General features: G+C 50.4%; 1 protein-coding gene across 4 annotated transcripts in view; it reads right to left on the bottom strand.

Annotated features, from left to right (window-relative positions):
• Window positions 1-19598, bottom strand: part of cacna2d4a (calcium channel, voltage-dependent, alpha 2/delta subunit 4a) — a 591407-nt gene that overhangs the window by 32161 nt on the left and 539648 nt on the right. The gene's annotated exons all lie outside the window — the stretch shown is intronic.

Below are 19598 nucleotides of genomic sequence, written 5' to 3'. Positions count from 1 at the left end.
AATGCTGAAAAATGACTTAACACTGAAAACCACCATAGATAAATGCTTACTACAGGAGCAGAAAAAGCAGCAGTTACTGGAGCTGTTTTACAAACAAAACTTGGAAAAAACTCACCACGAGGCAGATGTGAAAATGGTGACCTCTCCTCACAGTCTCCGGCCCGTCTGCGCATGCACGCCATCCCAGAAAGACGCGACCCCGGAAGTACTCGGTACGCGCATGCGCACTTCTCGCAATACCGGCCCCAGACTGAAAGTCGCGCTGCGCAAGCGCGAACGCAACATACGCATGATGTCATGACGTGTTATCACTGTGGCTCCGCCCATTTAAAAGGGCAATGTCCTGCACAAGGAAAAAGGTGCAGAAAATGCTCCAAAATGAACCATTTTGCCTCCCAATGTCAGTCCACAGCCAAATATTACTCCACAATGCAAAGGCATGGAGACTTTAAAGTACGCACAGTTGATGTAATGGATACTCTGGCACCCGAAGAAAATTTCTCCCACCACGAAGAATTCCACTCCTGGGAGAACACACACGGCATTGGAATCATAAACGCCACAGTGAAACCACAGGAGCTGACAACAAAGCCTCGACACGTGCATGCCATCGACTCCACAAGCGAATGGAGTGCTACGGTGCAAGTCAATGACTTCCCCATCACGTTCAAGCTGGACACGGGAACGTCCGCAAACTTGATGACGAGCAAAGATCTCGCATCCATCCCAGGGACGCACGAGATGTTACCTGCTGCATGCAAGTTAACTGATTACAACGGAAACCTGATCACCTCAAAGGGATCCTGCCACCTACAAGTTGCCAACAAGACAGTCACAACAGGACTACGATTTGAAATTGTAGATGACAAAAGATCCTCACTGTTAGGTGCTCAAGCCTGCAAGGATTTGCGGCTAATTCAAAGGATCTTCATGCACGCGGCTGACTCATCACGCATTGCCGATGACATACAGCTGCTACTCAGCGAGTACCCCGACGTCTTCTCTGGCATGGGTACGCTACCCTACAAATACAAAATCCTGCTCAAAAAGGATGCCATACCGGTCGTTCATGCCCCACGGAGGGTGCCGGCTCTATTGTGGGACAAGCTAAAAGCTGAACTTCAACGTCTCCAATCTCAAGGCATTATCTCACGAGTCACACAGCCGACTGACTGGGTCAGCTCGCTGGTGTGTGTTAAGAAGCCGTCTGGTGAACTCAGGATCTGTTTAGATCCCAAGGATTTGAAAAAGAACATTCGAAGGGAACACTACCCTATCCCCAAGTGAGAGGTGATAATGAACGAAATGGCACAAGCTCGCATTTTTACCAAACTTGATGCCTCACAGGGCTTCTGGCAAATGCAGCTCGATGAGTCCAGCCGCCTGCTGTGCACCTTCAACACGCCGTTTGGAAGGTACTGTTATAATCGGATGCCCTTCGGCATTATATCTGCATCCGAAATATTTCACAGAATAATGGAGCAGATGATAGAAGGCATTGAAGGCGTCCGTGTCTATGTTGATGACATCATAATATGGTCAAGGACAGAGGAAGACCACATTGCGAGGTTGAAGCAAGTCTTCCAAAGGATCCACCACTTTGGACTGAAGCTCAACCGGGCCAAGTGCACCTTTGCATGGTCCTCTCTGACCTTCCTGGGCGACACAATATCAGAGCACGGGGTGAAGCCGGACGCTGAGAAGATCGCCGCAATTCAGAGCATGCAGAGACCACATGACAAAGCGGTGCTAAGACTCCTGGGATTCATCAACTTCCTCGGCAAATTCATACCGAACCTAGCAGCACTGACGACGGCGTTGAGGAACGTGACAAGGAAGGACACGGAGTTTGCCTGGACCCAACATCACCAAGATGAATGGGATGATCTGAGACACCAATTGATGGCAGCTCCAACGCTCGCATTTTTTGATCTGGCAAAATGTACAAAGATCTCCACCGACGCCAGTCAACATGGAATTGGTGCGGTGCTACTGCAACAGAATGACCAGTCGGACTGGGTCCCAGTGGCTTACGCTTCACGAGCGATGACCGCCACAGAGTGCAGGTACGCACAGATAGAGAAGGAGTGCCTAGTGCTGATCACAGGCGTGACCAAATTCCACCACTATGTGTACGGTCTCCCCACGTTTCTCGTAGAAATTGATCATAGGCTGCTGGTAAACATCATCGACAAATATCTAAATGATATGACACCGTGCCTACAACGCATGATGATGAAGTTGCGGAGGTACGACTTCACGCTGGTACACACCCCTGGCAAGGACCTTGTAATAGCTGACACATTATCACGAGCCATGGACGCTGACAACTCGCCACTGGCTTCCATCAATGATGTGGAAGCTCATGCACAGTGGTGCAAGGAGACACTCCCAGCAACGGACGAGAGGCTGCAGCAAATTCGTCAGGCGACACAGGAGGACGCCACCCTCCTTCAAGTCATGCACAACCTTCAGCATGACTGGTCAAAAGGGCGGTGCCCACAGTTCCAAAACGTCAGGATTGAACTGTCCGTGGTGGATGGCATAATACTGCGGAATGACAGAATCGTCATCCCACTGGCGCTCCGGGCGGACATGCTCCGCAGGATTCACGAGGGGCACCTTGGTGCCGAAAAGTGCAAAAGGAGAGCACGACAATCCGTTTACTGGCCAGGGATAAACGAGGACATAACGAACATGGTGCTCACCTGTGACACGTGCCAAAGACATCGACCGGCACAATGCAAGGAGCCACTGCAGCAGCATGAGATGGCCACATCACCATGGGACAAAGTGGGCATTGACTTGTTCCACGCCATGGGCCGCAACTATGTTCTGCTCATCGACTACCACTCCAACTTTCCGGAAGTACTGAAACTCCCGGATCTCACAGCGACATCAGTCATCAAGGCCTGCAAAGAAACCTTCTCCAGGCATGGCATCCCACGGACGGTCATGTCCGACAATGGTCCTTGCTTTGCCAGCTGGGAATGGATGGACTACGCCAAGCACTACAACTTCAAGCATGTGATGTCGTCCACACTTTCCGCAATCGAATGGCAGGGTGGAGAAAGGTGTCCACATTATTAAACAACTAATCAGCAAGGCTGCGGACTCAAAGTCCGACATACACTTGGCCCTCTTGTCATACCATTCGTCACCTTTGAGCTCTGGACTATCACCGGCTCAAATGCTCTTCAACAGAGATGTGCGGACAACATTACCGGCACTACAATTCACCAATCCCGATCACTCGCCAGTCCTGGATAAGATGCGTCACCAACGTCAGGTGCAAAAGCAGCACTATGACCAGCAGGCAAAAGTACTGCATCCGTTGGCAATCAACGATACGGTGAGGTTGCGACACCCGGCTGGGGGCTGGTCTAAAATGGCGACGGTTCTCCGCCAAATATCGCCACGATCCTACGTTGTGCAGTCTGACGATGGAACACTGTTTCGACGAAATCGCCGAGACCTTCTAAAAGTTACACCTCGTCAACGGGTCTTTCCAACACTAGATCTGTGGGACTCTGTCATGCAACATCCTGGAACTCCAGCAGCAGGTGTCCAAATGGACGTAAAAGACTCTGGATCTCCATGCCCAATCAGGAGGTCTACCCGGATCAGATGTGCACCCAATCGTCTGAACTTATGAACATGGACTGACAATATCATTGCTCTGCCTTGTCTTTGTATATAAACCTAACTGTGTGTGAATTTGTGTTTAGTTACAGCTCTTCAACTAAAAAAAAAAGTGAAAAAGGGGGATGTAGTGATCCTCGCCTGAGTGTGTACAGAAGGGGCTGATGGGAAATGGAAGTACCACCAGGGGGCAGCACGGGGACATATAAGAGTGACGCCGAAAGCCCGCCCTCGCTCACTTTGGCTGGAGAGACAGGGGAGCAGGACAGGGACGGAAGTTGAGCTCAGGGCTGCAAGTGTGGTTAGGCGTGGTTGCAGAGCATAGAAAAGCAGTATCTTTACAAGTGCCATTCTGTAAGTACAAGCTAACGAAGTCATTTATTGTGGAGCATAATAAACCATCCTTCAACTGTTGAACGACTTCTAGCATTCATTTAAGAAACATAACACTTAGTTTTCAAATGTCTTTGAAGTTTTGAGGGGTTTAAACTTTCATTTGCCAGTGCTTCCCTGCATATAACACGCATGAACTTCGCATCCTGATTTGCAGTGGCACAATTAAAGCCATACCTTAATTAATCATCTTTATGATGCTTTGTTCCAGTTTTCAGCTTCTTCTTCATACGTTGTTCAGCAGAGGCCCTGGAGTTCACACCAGCACTGCTGGCAGCTGTAAAATGGGGGAATCTATCTTGCGCCCAGAACACGTGACATCAGCATACGGTCACATGACCTGCTCTCTGCCGCCGCTCTAGGCAGCGATTTAAAAACAAAACTCTGCTCCTGGCTCAGCTCACTGATGTAAGGAGAAAGCGTTTTTCCCCGACGGACTCTGGGCCTGTCCACTGCTGAGGAGGCACGCACGTGTGGAACGGTCGGCATTCTGAAAGCTGGTCGCGGCCGGCATTTTTAAACGCCAGTTGTACCTTTGAGCACTTCTTCCACGATCGGGAACGCCACAACACATGGCCCTGCGACCCTCCCAATACCCGCCCGTGGGTGGGTCATGACCCTGGGTTTGATAATGACTGGTTTAAAGGGACCATCAACTTCTTGTAGGTTGCTGATTGATTTGACTGGCTGTTGCTATGATTGTAGAAGTCTTTGGTGCTTTCTAGATTTCTGTAAAGTCACTACACTTTCCACAAAGAGTGATGTGGCACAGCTGAAGGACTTTGTCTTGACATCAAGAATTCTGCACACACCACTTGCTCTCAGATATGGGTGCAATAGTTTTCATGAAATGAAATGAAAAATGAAAATCGCTTGTCACAAGTCGGCTTCAAATGAAGTTACTATGAAAAGCCCCTAGTCGCCACATTCTGGCGCCTGTTCGGGGATGCTGGTATGGGAATTGAACCGTGCTGCTGGCCTGCCGAGGTCTGCTTTCAAAGCCAGCAATTTAGCCCTGTTCTAAACCAGCCCCATGGACTCATTCCCCTTGGACTGTAGCATGACTGGGAAAATGCGTAGAGGCAATGTAGAGCAACAGAAGCTGCTGGAGGAGAAAGAGGAGGAGGAGGAGGGGAAGGGCTCTCAGTACAACGGTATATCTGCCCAGAGTGCTCAGTGAGCAATTCTCCTCACCTGAATCTCAGTGAGGAATAAACGTGTGATGTCTTTGTTTCACCTAAGATTGGCCCAATTGAAATCTGTCACCTGCTGCATTCATAACTACAATCTCTGCAAAGGGCTAGGACAGAGGAACATAAGAGAAAGCAGCAGGCTATTTGACTTGTGAAGCCTGCATCGTCACTCAATAAGATCATGGCTGATCTGATCAACTCCAGTATCCTATCCGGTCCCCATAACCATTGACTCCCCTGCAGTTCAAAAAGTCTGTCCATCGCAACGTTCAATATATTGGGGGAGAGAACTCCAAAGAATACAGAGCCTCCAAGAAAAAAAATTCTGCTTAATTTTCATCTTAAATGCGAAGCTGCTTATTCTGAAACAATGATCTATAGTTCTAAATTCCCTCATGAGGGAGAGCATTCTCTCAACATCTATCCTGTTTATCCCCCTCACAATCTTATATGTTTCAATAAAATCAATCCTCATTCTTCACCAATGACTATAGGCCGAACATGCTCAACCTTTCCTCATAAGACAATCTCTTCATCGCAGGAATCGGCCAGTGAACCTTCTCTGAACTGCCTCCAATGCAAGTCCCTCCTTAAGTACAGAAAATCTAAACTGTAGTCTAGGTGTGCTCTCACGAGCATTGCCAGTGGCTGTAAAGGTGATTGTGGCCATGAGCTTCTATATATCCTGCTCCTCCAGCCTGGGACAGGCAGTATTTAAAATATTTCCCAGTTTGCTGTTCACTGTTGAGTAAGGGAGGTCACCATATCCCAAGAGAGCTGAAAGTATTTTATTCTCTTTTGCCACAGATAGGCAGGCAGAGATCACACGTGTCTTCTTGAGGACTGCAGGCTTCTCCATGGTGCAGGGTGCTGTGACTGCACAAACGTCACTCTGCGGGTGCCGCATGTGAACTCGGTATGCACTGCAATTGAAAGGGATCCCACTCTCTCACTGTCCAGCAGCATACCAGACAGATCAATGCCTGAAACCCTGTAGTGGTATGATACCTTGAATCTGCAGCACCTTTATATGAATATGAATCTGTATATGAATCTGTTTATCATTTGCATTTGAACTACCATGACAAACTTGAGGGTGATCACTGGGTGACGAGTTCTACCATTTGACAGAACTGTTCATGACTCTGGTGCATAATCTGTGTATATGTAGGTAACATGCAAACAACAAAAGTCATGGGCGCGATTCTCCGACCCCCACGCCGGGTGGGAGAATCACGGGAGTGCCGGGCGATTCATGCCACGCCGCCCTGGCACCCGCACGCAATTCTCCCACCCCCCCCCCCAAAACTGCGTATCGCGTTTTACAACAGGCCGCTCGGAGAATCGCCGCTCGCCGTTTCTAATGGTCGAGCGGCGATTCTCCGGCCCGGATGGGCCGAGCGACCTGCCTAATCCGACCTGTACACGCCGGCGCCAACCACATCTGGTCACTGCCGGCGTGAACAGCACGCGGCCACTGCGTGTGGGGCCTGTGGGGGGGGGGGGGGGAGGATCGAGCACCATGTGGGTGCTCAGGAGGGGTCTGGCCCGCGATCGGTGCCCACTGATCGTTGGGCCGGCGTCTCTAAAAAACGCACTCTTTTCCCTCCGCCGCCCCGCAAGATCATTCCTCCATGTCTTTCTGGGCGCCCGCGGGGAGGACAGCAACCGCGCATGCGCGGGTTGGCGCTGGCCAACCTGCGCATGCGCGGGTGTCGTCATTTAGGCGCGCTGGCCACGTCATTCAGGCGGCGCCGCTTTGACGTGGGCGCCAAGGCCCGGCGTGCAAAATTGACGCGCCGCCGCTCCTAACCCCCTGGGGGTGGGAGAATAGGGGACAAGGAGTGGCCTCCGACGCCGGAGTGAAACACTCCGGTTTTCACACCGGCGTCGGCACTTTGTCTACCTTTGGGAGAATTGCGCCCCATGTTTCCACACAACATGTGATAAAGCATACTATTGGCATGCTTAACAACACTTGCTGCACGGAGGGTGCTGGAGGAGTTCTGCAATATTCAACAGAGTGTGTGTCAAGTGTTGTGGTGGTCTGCAGCATGCTGCACAACCTTGCCTTCATAAGGCCTTTGTCACTAACTATCTGGTGACTGATGGAACCATCAATTCACCAGACACGTGTTTCCGATGTGAATCTAGGCTTTAATCGACTTACTTCAGAGCCAGCCTGTTACCTGTCGATGAACTCGTAGTCACCCAGGCTGACTCTGGACACGGGTACTTATACAGCTGCACTAGGGGGAGGAGTCATGGGCGGAACCAGGGGTGGAGCCCAGTACAAGTTCCTAAGTGCTCCCAGCGCTACTCCCCCTAGTGGTAGGACAGCGCTACTGCGCTTACAACAACAGTGTGAATTAACATATATATTAACATATATTACATTCACCACAGTGACCTACTAAGGAGCAGCAGGAGGAGAAAGAGGAAGAGAGAGTTGGTAGCTAACTCATTCCCTTCCTGGTTGACCTGCCCATGATTGACTTATCTGACTGTGATATCAAAAGGTGTAATGTTAATTATCTATTCACTAACAGTCCCACATCTTACCTGCCCTCTATTGCTAAGCATCACAATGCCCTCTTAGCCGCAATGTTAAAATAAAAGTCCACCATAAAATAAACATTTCAAACCAACTTTATCACCCATTAATCCAATATTTTATACAAAGGTCAACTACTCATCCTTGTGCATTCCCTCAGTGCCTGTCTTCTGTGTATCATTTTCTATCCTGGTGCTCCTCTGCAGTGCTACTCGAGAGGCTACAGCATAGCTGGTGGAAGAGACTGCAGATGGCCTTGAAGGATGGCCTTGTGCAGCTCCGGCCTTAGAAAGTCCATCTTCAGGCTACACCATTGTGGTAAACCACTGTTACACCTGTATTAGGTGATGTAAGGTAGGACCTGTACTACAGGTATGCCGGTAGTCCCTGCCTTCTGGCTCCGCCCAGTAAGCAGAGTATAAATATGCGTGTCCTCCATTCAGCAGCCATTTCGCCAGCTGCTGTGGGAGGCCACACATCTTAGAGCAAAAAAGCCTCAGTTGTATCCAACTCTAGTCTTTGTACAATTGACCGTGCATCAACCATCTCAGGTTGGACAGCAACAGCCTGGGCTGGTACAGCAGGGTAGGTAGTGTGGCAATGGTGGGAGGACAAATGCTGTCAGCCTGCAAGAGGACAGCAATTCTGTTCACCACTGAGATGCAGCCACTTCCCTGGGGCAGCACCTCAGTAATCTTAGCAATAAGGAACAAAGAGTAGGCATAAATGGGGCATTTTCCAAGTTGGCAGACTGTGACTAGTGGAGTGTCGCAAAGATCAGTACTTGGTTATTTACAATCAACATTAGATGAACAGACAGAAGTTTGCTGATATAAAGCTTGGTGGGAATGTAAGCAGTGAGGAGGACACAGAGAGGCTGCAGGTTAATTGAGTGGGCAACAAGATGGCAGAGGGAGTGCAATGTAGGTAAGTGCGAGATCATTTACTTTGGTCATAAGAATATAAAAGCAGAATTAATTTCGAACGGTGTGAAAAATGCAAATCCTGTTGCTCAGAGAGACTTGAAAGCCCAGATTCTTGCTCTCAGATCGGGTGCGCAGAGACAGAGAAATTCCCGATCCTGAGAACCCAACCACGGGTCAGATTTTCATTCAGGGGTGGGAGGGGGTGGGCTGGATTGGAAGTCAAATCCATCATCCCCAGAACGAGTGCAGAGGCTGCTAGGTGTGGAGGTGGGCTGGGAGGATCCATATACCATCATAAACTGTATGCTAATTCCCCCAAATTCCTTAATATTAAAGGTTACGAATCACTGAATGACCAGATTGTAGATGATTAGAAGTATAGAATCCTTTGCATTAATTCTAGATTTTCGAGAAATTAATTGCATGATGTATTCATCCTCTACAATTCCACCCTCCTGATCACGCGAGGAAGATAATCAAGTAAACCGTTCTGATGTGGTGTACCAGTTGCTAACATGAGCCGGGATTCTCCCCTACCCGGTTGGGCGGGGTGTCCCGTCGGGATGGAGTGGCGTGAACCACTCAGGTGTCGGGCCGCCCAAAAGGTGCGGATTTCTCCGCACCTTTAGGGGTCAAGCGCTAACCTTGAGGGGCTAGGCCTGCGCCGGAGTGGTTGGTGCCCCGCCGGCCGGCGGTAAAGGCCTTTGGCGCCACGCCAGCCAGGGCCGAAGGGACTTCGCCGGCCGGCGGAAGTCCGCGCATGCGCCGGAGCGTCAGCGGCTGCTGACGTCATCCCCGCGCATGCGCTGGGGAGGGGGTCACTTCCGCGTCCGCCATCGTGAAGGCTATGGCCAACGCGGAAGGAAAAGAGTGCCCCCACGGCAGAGGCCTGCCCACCGATTGGTGGGTCCCGATCGCGGGCCAGGCCACCGTGGGGGCACCCCCCGGGGCCAGATCGCCCTGCACCCCCCCTCCCCCCAGGACCCCGGAGCCTGCCCGCGCCGCCGCCAGTCTCGCCGGTAAGGAAGGTGTTTTGATTTCCGCCGGCGGGACCGGCATGACAGCAGCGGGACTTCGGCCCATCGTGGGCCGGAGAATCGCCGGGGGGGTACCCGGCAACAGACGCGGCACGTTTCCCGCCCCCTCTGAATCTCTGGTGCCGGAGACATCGGGAGACGGCGGGGGCGGGAATCCAGCCCATGGATACTGAAAATATGTGAAGTTATAAAAATAGTAGTTGAGAGTTTCATTTGAATAATACAAGCTAACTGATTATGAAAGGGGGGGGGGGGGGGGGGGGGAGAAGAATTAGGGTAGAGGGCCACTAATGTTCTCCTAACCGCCCAAAAATCGTTAAAAAATATAATTAGATTTCAGCCTATAATTCATTTCCAGATTCAGGAAAATAGTAGGCGATTCGGCCCCCTCATGTCTGCTCGGCCATTTAACTAGATCATGGCTAATGATCTACCTCCAGACCAATTTCCTGCACTGTCCTGCATCCCTTAATGCCATTGGTATGTAAAAATCTATCGACCTCTGCTTTACACAATGACTGAGCCTACACAGCCCTCACAGGTTGCAAATTCCGAAGATTTACTGCCCACTGAGCCTGAAAATATTCCTCCTCATCCAGTCCTAAAGATTAGTCTGGTAAACCTTTGTGGCACACCCTTCAAAGGTCTCTATATCCTTCCTTAGGTAAGGAGACCAAAGCTGTAAATAATACTCCAGGTGTGGTCTCACCAAGACTTGATACAATATTCATTGTCACTCTTAACACATAAGCCACACAAGCCCCTCAGTTAATGAGCAGCTTGCAAACTACAACTCCAAGTATCCAATCAACATCAAGATAATATGAAATCCAGATCAGATATCAAATATCACTGAAATGAAGCCATCTTATCAGTGAGATCAAAATAATGCAGCAGAAAGCCTACACTTTGGCTGATCAGTTTCAATTCTCTTCAGCAATTTGTGGAAACCCAGCCACGCTAAAGAATCATTGTTATAGACATTGATAACTGCAGATCAGTTTCGACTACCATGACCAGCTGTGCAGGAGAACACAACACATTTGTGCTTGTTTTGTTCGAATTTGGAACTGGGTTTAGCTCCTTGTGAAATGGTCTCAGATTCAGCACAAACTATCAGAATTAAATGTGCCTCTTTTTCCAAATGTAAGAATACAATATAAAATGATTTTTTTTGTCAGCCTAGCTCTGTGGGAGTGTGATTCTACAGTATAGATCTCATCACAAGGCTGGCTGCTAAATATTACACAGTTCAATAGAGATTTAGAATTGAGATTTAAGCACCCCCACTATTGAGGCCGAGTCCTGGGAGGGAATTTAAGTCTGCATGTTTAATCTGGAAATGCCTGATCCTGGTGCAAATGACCTTTTAGTTTAGTGTTGGAAACCTTTTGCAATTGGCTGTTAAGTCTGCTTTGCAGTATTGTCTGACATTCTATACTGGGTGAGTAGAAATTTCCTATAATTTAAATATTGGGAAGACCAAAGTAATCGGGTGCGATTAAGATGCCCGGCGTGGTGTCGGGACGAGGCTGTTGAATCTCGCAAGAGATTCGCCAATCCTGAAATGTCTTGTGAGATTCAATGGAATCTCGTGAGATGTTGCATTCTGGATCTCACGCTCGCTGGGCACAATTGCTGATTTAAATACCCAGATGCCAGATTCACCTGGTTCCCAGGACTCACCGGCCATACCAGGGAGACCTTGCCAAGGTACCGTTTAGTACTGATCCACACAAATGTTGGCCAAATATAGCGGCACCTGGGGGGGGGGGGCCTCCCAGGCCACTGGAGACCCCTGTGTAGTTGTGGATAGGGCAGGGAGGCACCCTGGTACTCCCCAGGCACCTGGGCACCTTGGCACTACTCAACAGGGTTTTTTTTGAGTTCACGGTTTGAGTTACAACTGAAAGAGTCCATTCCTCTTGAAAAGGGTTGATTTCTTGAAAAGGGTCGATTTCACTCGGTTGAAACCCGCTCTTCTCTTGGCCAGGTCCATGCCCAGATCTTGGTAGATCTGGGCATAATATTATTCTCCCACTCACAGCTCTGTGTCTGCTTGGCCCAACGCAAAATCTGCTCCTTATCCAGGAATCTGTGCATACGTACCACCATCGTCCTCAGTGGCTCATTCACCCACAGCAACCTCGCAAGCGTTCTGTGCGCTCTGTCCACTTCCAGGGGTCTAGAAAATGACCCCTTGCCCATTAACTTCTCGAGCATATTCGCCACATAAGCCCTTGCGTCCGTTCCCTCACATCCCTCAGGGAGACCAACAATCCTCAAGTTCTGCCGGTGGGACCTATTCTCTAGGTCCTCCACCTTGTCTTGCAGCCTTTTCTGTTGCTCTTTCATCAGCCCCACCTGCACCTCCAGCGCAGTTAGGTGTTCCTCATGCTCAGCCACCGTTTCCTCCACCTTCTGGACCGCCCAATCTTGGGCTTCCAGTCTCTGAGTGATCGACTCCTTGATCGTGTCCAGGCATTCCTTTTTTTGCTTGGCAAAGCCCTCCTGAATAAACTCCACCAGTTGGTCCGGTGCCCACTGGGCCGCTGAGCTTATACTCTGCAGATCCGCCATACTTTCCTTTGCTGCAGAACTTGCACGTGTCTGCTCGATTTGCTTCTTACTTCCCTTACGTCCACTTCTGTACCATGTCTCCAAATACTGGGTGGGATTCCTCCTCACAGTCTCATCCACCACCGGCCCCTTAACAAAATTCTGAAAAAAGTCAGGGGGAAAAGGTTCAAAAGGTCCATCATGAGTGGGAGTCACCAAATGTGCGACCTACTCCCTCATGGCCACCACCGGAAGTCCTGAAAGAGTCTATTAAAAGATTAACTGTGTTTAATGTGGTTTATGAGTAGAGGTTGGTGTGTTTTCATAAGAGGTTAAGCGCTTGAGATTTTAAAAAAAACGTTGAGGGCTTTCAAGAATGGGATTTTTGTTTACTATCAAGTTAATACAGTCATCTGTACTTGAGTATTAGAACTTTACTTTATTTCATCCCTACTGCCAGAGTGCCAGACTGCCAGTGTGCCCAGATACGAGGTTGGCACTGCCAGCAGTCAGGCTTTGGGGGGAACTTGCCACTAAGAGCGGGGGTTCCTGGGCTCCCCCCCCCCCCCCCCCCCCCCAGGTTGGGCAGGTAAGGGGGAGAACAAAAATGGGAGAACAAAAAAGTGTGTTTGTGTGTGGGGGGAGGGGGGGGAGATATCAGGGCAGCCAGTCACAATGGCTTCAGCCCACCAGCATAACATCACTGCAAGTGCGGCCTTGGTGGAGAGAATCTCTCTGAGGCCAGAAAGAATGACAAAGTATCATTGAATAGTGGGGTGTTTCTTAGTGTTCAGGCATCGAGAAACACCACACTAAATGCACTATTCAGCGCCCTTTAACTCAAGTCCGCTGAATCGCGCTCATCATCTTCAGGCCCTGCCACAGTCTCTGACTCAGTGCTGGAGTTCAAACTGGTGCCAATTGGCTGCTGAGAAGGACTTAATCCACATTGTGGGAGTCAACAATTCATGGAGTAGACATAAAGACACTTGAAGGGTGATTAGCTTCGATATAACTGTCATGATGTGAAGTCATTTAAGTACCCATAATAAAAACAGGCTGCAGATCTTAGTCACAGTTCAAAAAAGACTCAGTTCTAGTCATTTCAATGGCTTTTTGTTGACATTTACCCAAGGACCCTTTATGAATTCTTGGCGGATTTGCAAAAGTCACAATTATCTCAGCAGGAGTTTAAGTTCACAGTTTGATTTAGAACTGAAAGAGTCTATTAAAGGATTAGCTTGATGTGGTTTATGAATAGAAGTTGGTTTGTTTTGAAAAGAGATTAAGCACTTGAGATTTAAAAAATAAGTTTGAATGGACTTTCACGAATGGAATTTTTTTTACTATCAAGTCTGTACAGTCATCTGTATTTGATTATCAGAACTTCATTTTATTTATCCCTACATGGCCCCCTGAGGTCTTCCGAGGGTGAATACTGTAAGGGGTCATGTGGGCGGTAGGGCATGAATTGGTTGAGTTGGCAAAGGGATTAAAAAGGGCCTTGGGGGTGGGTGGGCTGGTGAGGGAATACGAGGGAAGAAAGCTGGAAGACCTGCAATCTTACAATAAAACTGTGATGAAATCCCAGGGACCCTTCTAACCAGCCCATCTTGGCACTTTGGCATCCATGTGGATGCCTACGCTCTGCTTCTGGGGCAGTGGGCCTGACTGTATCACACACTTGCTGCCCTGTCATTGCAGCGAAGATCATGATAGTCGGGGCTAATTTTGGTGAGGTGGTGTGGCAAACCAGAAACTTTTTCTGACTTACACTGCCTCCTTGATGGTGAAATCCAGGCCCAAGAGTGACACACCATGTGGTTTAAAGGGAGAACTACACTGTTGGAAGTGTCGCTCTTGAGTGAGGTATTAAACTGAGGCCCGGTCAGCTCTCCAAGTGGACCGAAAGATTTCATGAAGCTATTTACTCCTCAATCAATAACACAAAAACAGATATACTGATCAGTATCCCATCTCTGTTTGCAGCAGCTAGCTGTGTGAAAATTGGCTGTCACGTTGCCGACATGACAACAATGATTCAGGTACAGCGTTGCACCCCGTGTGGATTAGGGCGTGCCGGGTGAATAGCGGGAGAGGTTAAAATCGCGGTTTGCACAACGCAAACCATTTTGCGATTCACCAGGTCTGTTTCCGATGGCAAATTCCGACCTCGCCTAAAAATGGCAGCAATAATGTCAACCCTCATTTGCATTCATTTCAATCTCATGAACGAGACTGAGGTTGAATGTTGCGGCCTCCTGGGAATTACCCAACTCAACAGGAAGTCATGCAGGTGCTGTTTAGTACTCCTTTTCAAAAACAGGGTCTGGACTTCTGAACACTTGTGTTGTTTGTTACGTTCTGTTTTCCCGCATTATACAGCTGTCTTCACATGTAAATACCTTCACAGATGCCACCGTTTGTAAATATGATAGTCTCTGACACCACTTGTATTTACATTTCTACATGCCAACAGAACATACAAAAAAAAGGGAGATGTCATGATATGCAAACATGCACATAATGATATACAGACAGGCAGCTAATGAACACAGAGAACAGGACATGACCAATGAGCACTCAGTGGTGGTATCTCACTATAAAAGGCATGAGGCATTCACACTCCGCCTCTTTCCACTGGTGAACATCTACAGAGTGAGTCAGGGTGTATGTAGTAACCACACTTAGGTTAGCACAGAGTTGAACTCATAGAGAACTGTGCCGCTGGTTCAATAAATCAGATTGAACTAACTTCAAGGTGTGGAGTATCTTTTGGTCAAAGCTGACCCAGAGTTATCCCAGAGTACATAACACATTACCCTGGACCTGGAGGTTGAGGGGTCTTGCGTCTATGAGGTCTTCAAGTCATCTTCAGCAGACCTCCGACTGCTGTCTCGCTTGCATGTTCCTACCTCCACCTGATGTGCATCAGTAACTGTGTGGTGCTCACTAGATTGTGCCCCTAAAGCCTGTCCACTAATATTTAAATTAAAAAAGAAATTTAGAGTACCCAATTATTATTTTCCAATTAAGGGACAATTTAATGGGGCCAATCCACCTAACCTGCACACCTTTGGGTTGTGGGGGTCAAACCACGCAGACATGGAGAGAATGTGCAAACTCCACATGGACAGTGACCCGGGGCCGGGATCGAACCCAGGTCCTCAGTGCCACGAGGCAGCAGTGCTAACCACTGTGCCGCCGTGCCGCCCTGCTCTGTGGTGAATGTGATTCACACTATATATAGTTGCCAATATAACTCCGTGTATATATGTTCACTATCCACCATTGTAAGTGCAGTTGCACTATCCGACCACCAGGGGAGTCGCTCTGGGAGTACGCGGGAGTTTGTACTGGACTCCTCCCTTGGCTCCGCCCAGGACTCCTCCCCCTGGGACCGATGTATAAAGATCAGTGCCTTGAGCCAGCCTGCAGTTCATCTGGAGTTCAACGACGAATAGGCTGGCTCTGTTGTAAGTGTATTAAAGCCTCTGTTCAGATCCAACTACACGTGTTCGCTGAATTGATGGTTCCATCAATTTAATACACTTAAGAAGCTGCCGAAGTAAAGCATGGAATCTGCTCTAAAACCAGGACGTCTAGAACTCGATCCGCAGGATGCAGAGGCGAAAGAAACCTTTTGCCACTGGCTGAAATGTTTTAAGGCCTACCAAGCCGAAATCAGCACCGCTGAAACTACGGAAGAACAAAAGCTCAGCCTACTGCACGCGAGGGTAAGCCACAGAATTTCTGCACAACTAAATCCAGCCGGTTCCTACACCGCAGCGCTGGCGACTTTGGACAAAATGTATATTAGGCCCATGAACGAGGTCTTTGCCCGCCATGTGTTCACGACTCGCCGACAACGGGCTACTGAAACTTTAGCTGAATTTGCACGCGAGTTGAACAATCTCTCAAATGACTGCAATTACCAGGCCGTAACCGTGGCCGAACATAGGGAGCTTGCTGTGTGGGATGTTTTTGTAGTGGGTCTTCGATCTAGCTATGTACGCCAGAGACTATTTGAAAATGGGGCCCAGGGCTTAGAGACTACCGTAGAGGCTGCTATCACAATGGAAGTTTCCTCCCGCAGCCTCAACACGTTTCCCGCGGACCCCACTAACCCCGCATGGGCCCCCGACCTGAGGACCCCCCAAGCCTGTGCCGCAAGGCCCCCCAGCTATCGCGCTGCCACAGCCGGCCACCCTACTGTCCCAGTCAACTACTCAAACTATCCAGCTGCTCCAGCTAATTACTCAGCTTCCCCAGCCAGCTACTCAGCTCGCCAAACCAGTTATTCAACTGCTCCAGCCTGCCACTATTCAGCTCCCCAAACCAGTTATTCAACTGCTCCAGCCTGCCACTTCTGTGGACAAAGCCAGCACCCGCGGCAGCACTGCTCAGCCCGATCCGCGACCTGCAGCAGCTGCGGGAAGAAAGGCCACTATGCAAAAGTGTGCCTCGGCAGAAGGGCCCCAGCCCTCAACACCCCAACAGTCCAAAAACATCGCCTCCCAGCACCAGCAGGCCCGCGGGGCCTGAAACGCTGCGGCCTACGCTCAGGCTCCGCCCCCTCCTGCCACGTGCGATCCATGGGGGCCGCAATCTTGGCAAACCTCCACCATGCGGCCGGCCACGTGCGATTCATGGGGGCCGCCATCTTGGACGCCATCTTCATCACCACCCTCCCCGTGCGATCCACAGGCCCTAGATGCATTCCCAGACTCAAACAGCTCATCGGAGTACGGCCTCCCCGGGCAGTCACCACATGGCCCGCAACTCAGCGCAGTGTTCCTGCATCAAGCTCGCCAGAATGCAGCGGCATCTACTCGACAGGACGCCCGATCGGAAGAATTCGACTCCCCCGGGCACCCACCACGCGGCCCGCAACTCAACACGGTCACCCTCGACCAATCTCGCCCCAAGCATCTGAGAAATTCGATGACGGAGGTCCAGATCAATGGGTACAACACGTAGTGCCTCTTCGACTCCGGGAGCACAGAGAGTTTCATACACCCAGAGCTGGTAAGACGCTGTTCCCTCCCTATTTATCCCGTCAACCAAACTATCGCCCTCGCTCCGGGCTCCCATTCCATCCAAATCCAAGGCCGCACTACAGCAACACGAACGATTCGAGGCGCTAGCTATTCCAAATTTAAACTGTATGTCTCTGCGTGCCACTCCTCTTAGGCTTGGATTTCCAATGTAATCTCAAGAGTCTCACCCTCAGCTTCGGCGGGCCCCTGCCCCCACTCACTATCTGCAGCCACGCCACGCTGCGCATCGCCCCCCCTCCTCTCTTCGCCAACCTCACCCCGGATTGCAACCCTGTAGCCACCCCCAGCAGGCGGTACAGCCTGCAGGATAGGGTATTTATCAGAACGGAGGTCCGAAGGCTGCTCAGTGAGGGGATCATAGAGGCCAGTAACAGTCCCTGGAGAGCTCAGGTGGTGGTCGTCAAGACTGGGGAAAAATTCCGCATGGTCGTCGATTATAGCCAGACCATCAATCGCTTTACGCTCCTAGACGTGTATCCCCTCCCCAGAATTGCAGACATGGTAAACCAGATCGCCCAATATCGGGTATTTTCCACGGTGGTTCTGAAGTCTGCATACCACCAGCTCCCAATCCGCCCGGAGGACCGCCACTACACGGCATTCGAGGCCGATGGCCGCCTTTCCATTTCCTCCGGGTTCCCTTCGGCGTCACTAACGGGGTTTCGGTGTTCCAACGAGCAATGGACTGAATGGTAGACCAGTACGGGCTGCGGGCCACGTTTCCGTTTTCTCCAGACGGCCCAAAAATTAAACCTCACATATAACAAGGAGAAATGCATTTTCCGCACAAACAGACTAGCCATCCTCGGCTACGTCGTGGAGAACAGAGTCCTGGGCCCAGACCCGGACCGCGTGCCCCTCTTAGAACTCCCCCTCCCCCATGGCCCCAAGGCCCTCAAACGGTGCTTGGGGCTCTTTTCGTACTACGCCCAGTGGGTCCCCCAATATGCGGACAAAGCCCGCCCACTCTTCAAGGCCACACGATTTCCCCTGTCTGCTGAGGCGCGCTAAGCCTTCAGCTGCATCAGGGACGACATCGCCAAAGCAGCCATGCGGGCGGTGGATGAATCCACTCCCTTTCAGGTTGAGAGCGACGCCTCAGAGGTAGCGCTAGCAGCCACTTTAAACCAAGCAGGGCGGCCCGTTGCATTTTTCCCCCGTACCCTATCCGCTTCAGAACTCCGACACTCCTCAGTCGAGAAGGAAGCACAAGCTATCGTGGAGGCTATCCGACACTGGAGGCACTACCTCGCAGGTAGGAGGTTCACCCTCATTACCGACCAACGGTCGGTCGCCTTCATGTTCGACAACTCGCAAAGGAGCAAAATTAAAAATGACTAAATTCTTCGGTGAATTGAACTCTCCACGTACAATTACGATATCAAATATCGGCAGGGGAAACTCAACGAGCCCTCGGATGCCCTATCCCGCGGGACATGCTCCAGCGCGCAAATCAGCTGCTTAAAAGCCATCCACGATGACCTCTGCCACCCAGGGGTCACCCGGCTCGCCCACTACATCAGAGCCCGAAACCTGCCTTTCTCCAACGAGGAGGTAAAAGCGGTCACCAGGGACTGCCCGATCTGTGCGGAGTGCAAACCGCACTTCTATAGACCAGACAGGGCCCACCTGGTCAAGGCTTCTAGGCCCTTTGAATGCCTTGCGATCGATTTCAAAGGGCCACTCCCCTCCACTAACAAAAACATTTAGTTCCTTAACACTATTGACGAGTTCTCCCGATTCCCCTTCGCCATCCCATGCCCCGATATGACCTCCCACACAGACATTAGGGCCCTGCATAGTGTCTTCACCCTGTTCGGTTTCCCCAGCTACGTGCACAGCGACTGGGCTGCGTCCTTTATGAGTGACGAGCTGCGTCAGTACCTGCTCAACAAGGGCATCGCTTCGAGCAGGACTACCAGTTACAACCCCAGGGGGAACGGACAGGTGGAGAGGGAGAACGCGACGGTCTGGAAGACCGCCCTACTGACCCTCAGGTCCAGAAAGCTCCAAGTTTCCCAATGACAGGAAGTCCTCCCTGACGCGCTCCACGCAATTAGATCCCTCCTGTGTACAGCTACCAACCAAACTCCTCACGAGCGGCTCTTCATTTTTTCCAGGGGCACTACCACAGGGGTCTCACTTCCGGCGTGGCTGAGGACGCCAGGCCCGGTTCTCCTAAGGAAGCACGTCAGGGCGCACAAAACCGACCCCATTGTTGAAAAGGTGCGCCT

The sequence above is a fragment of the Scyliorhinus canicula genome, chromosome 20 (assembly GCF_902713615.1).
Source record: "Scyliorhinus canicula chromosome 20, sScyCan1.1, whole genome shotgun sequence".
Taxonomy (NCBI): Eukaryota; Metazoa; Chordata; class Chondrichthyes; order Carcharhiniformes; family Scyliorhinidae; genus Scyliorhinus; species Scyliorhinus canicula.
The sequence above is the reverse complement of the archived record's forward strand: the minus strand, read 5'-3'. Positions and strand labels throughout refer to the sequence as shown.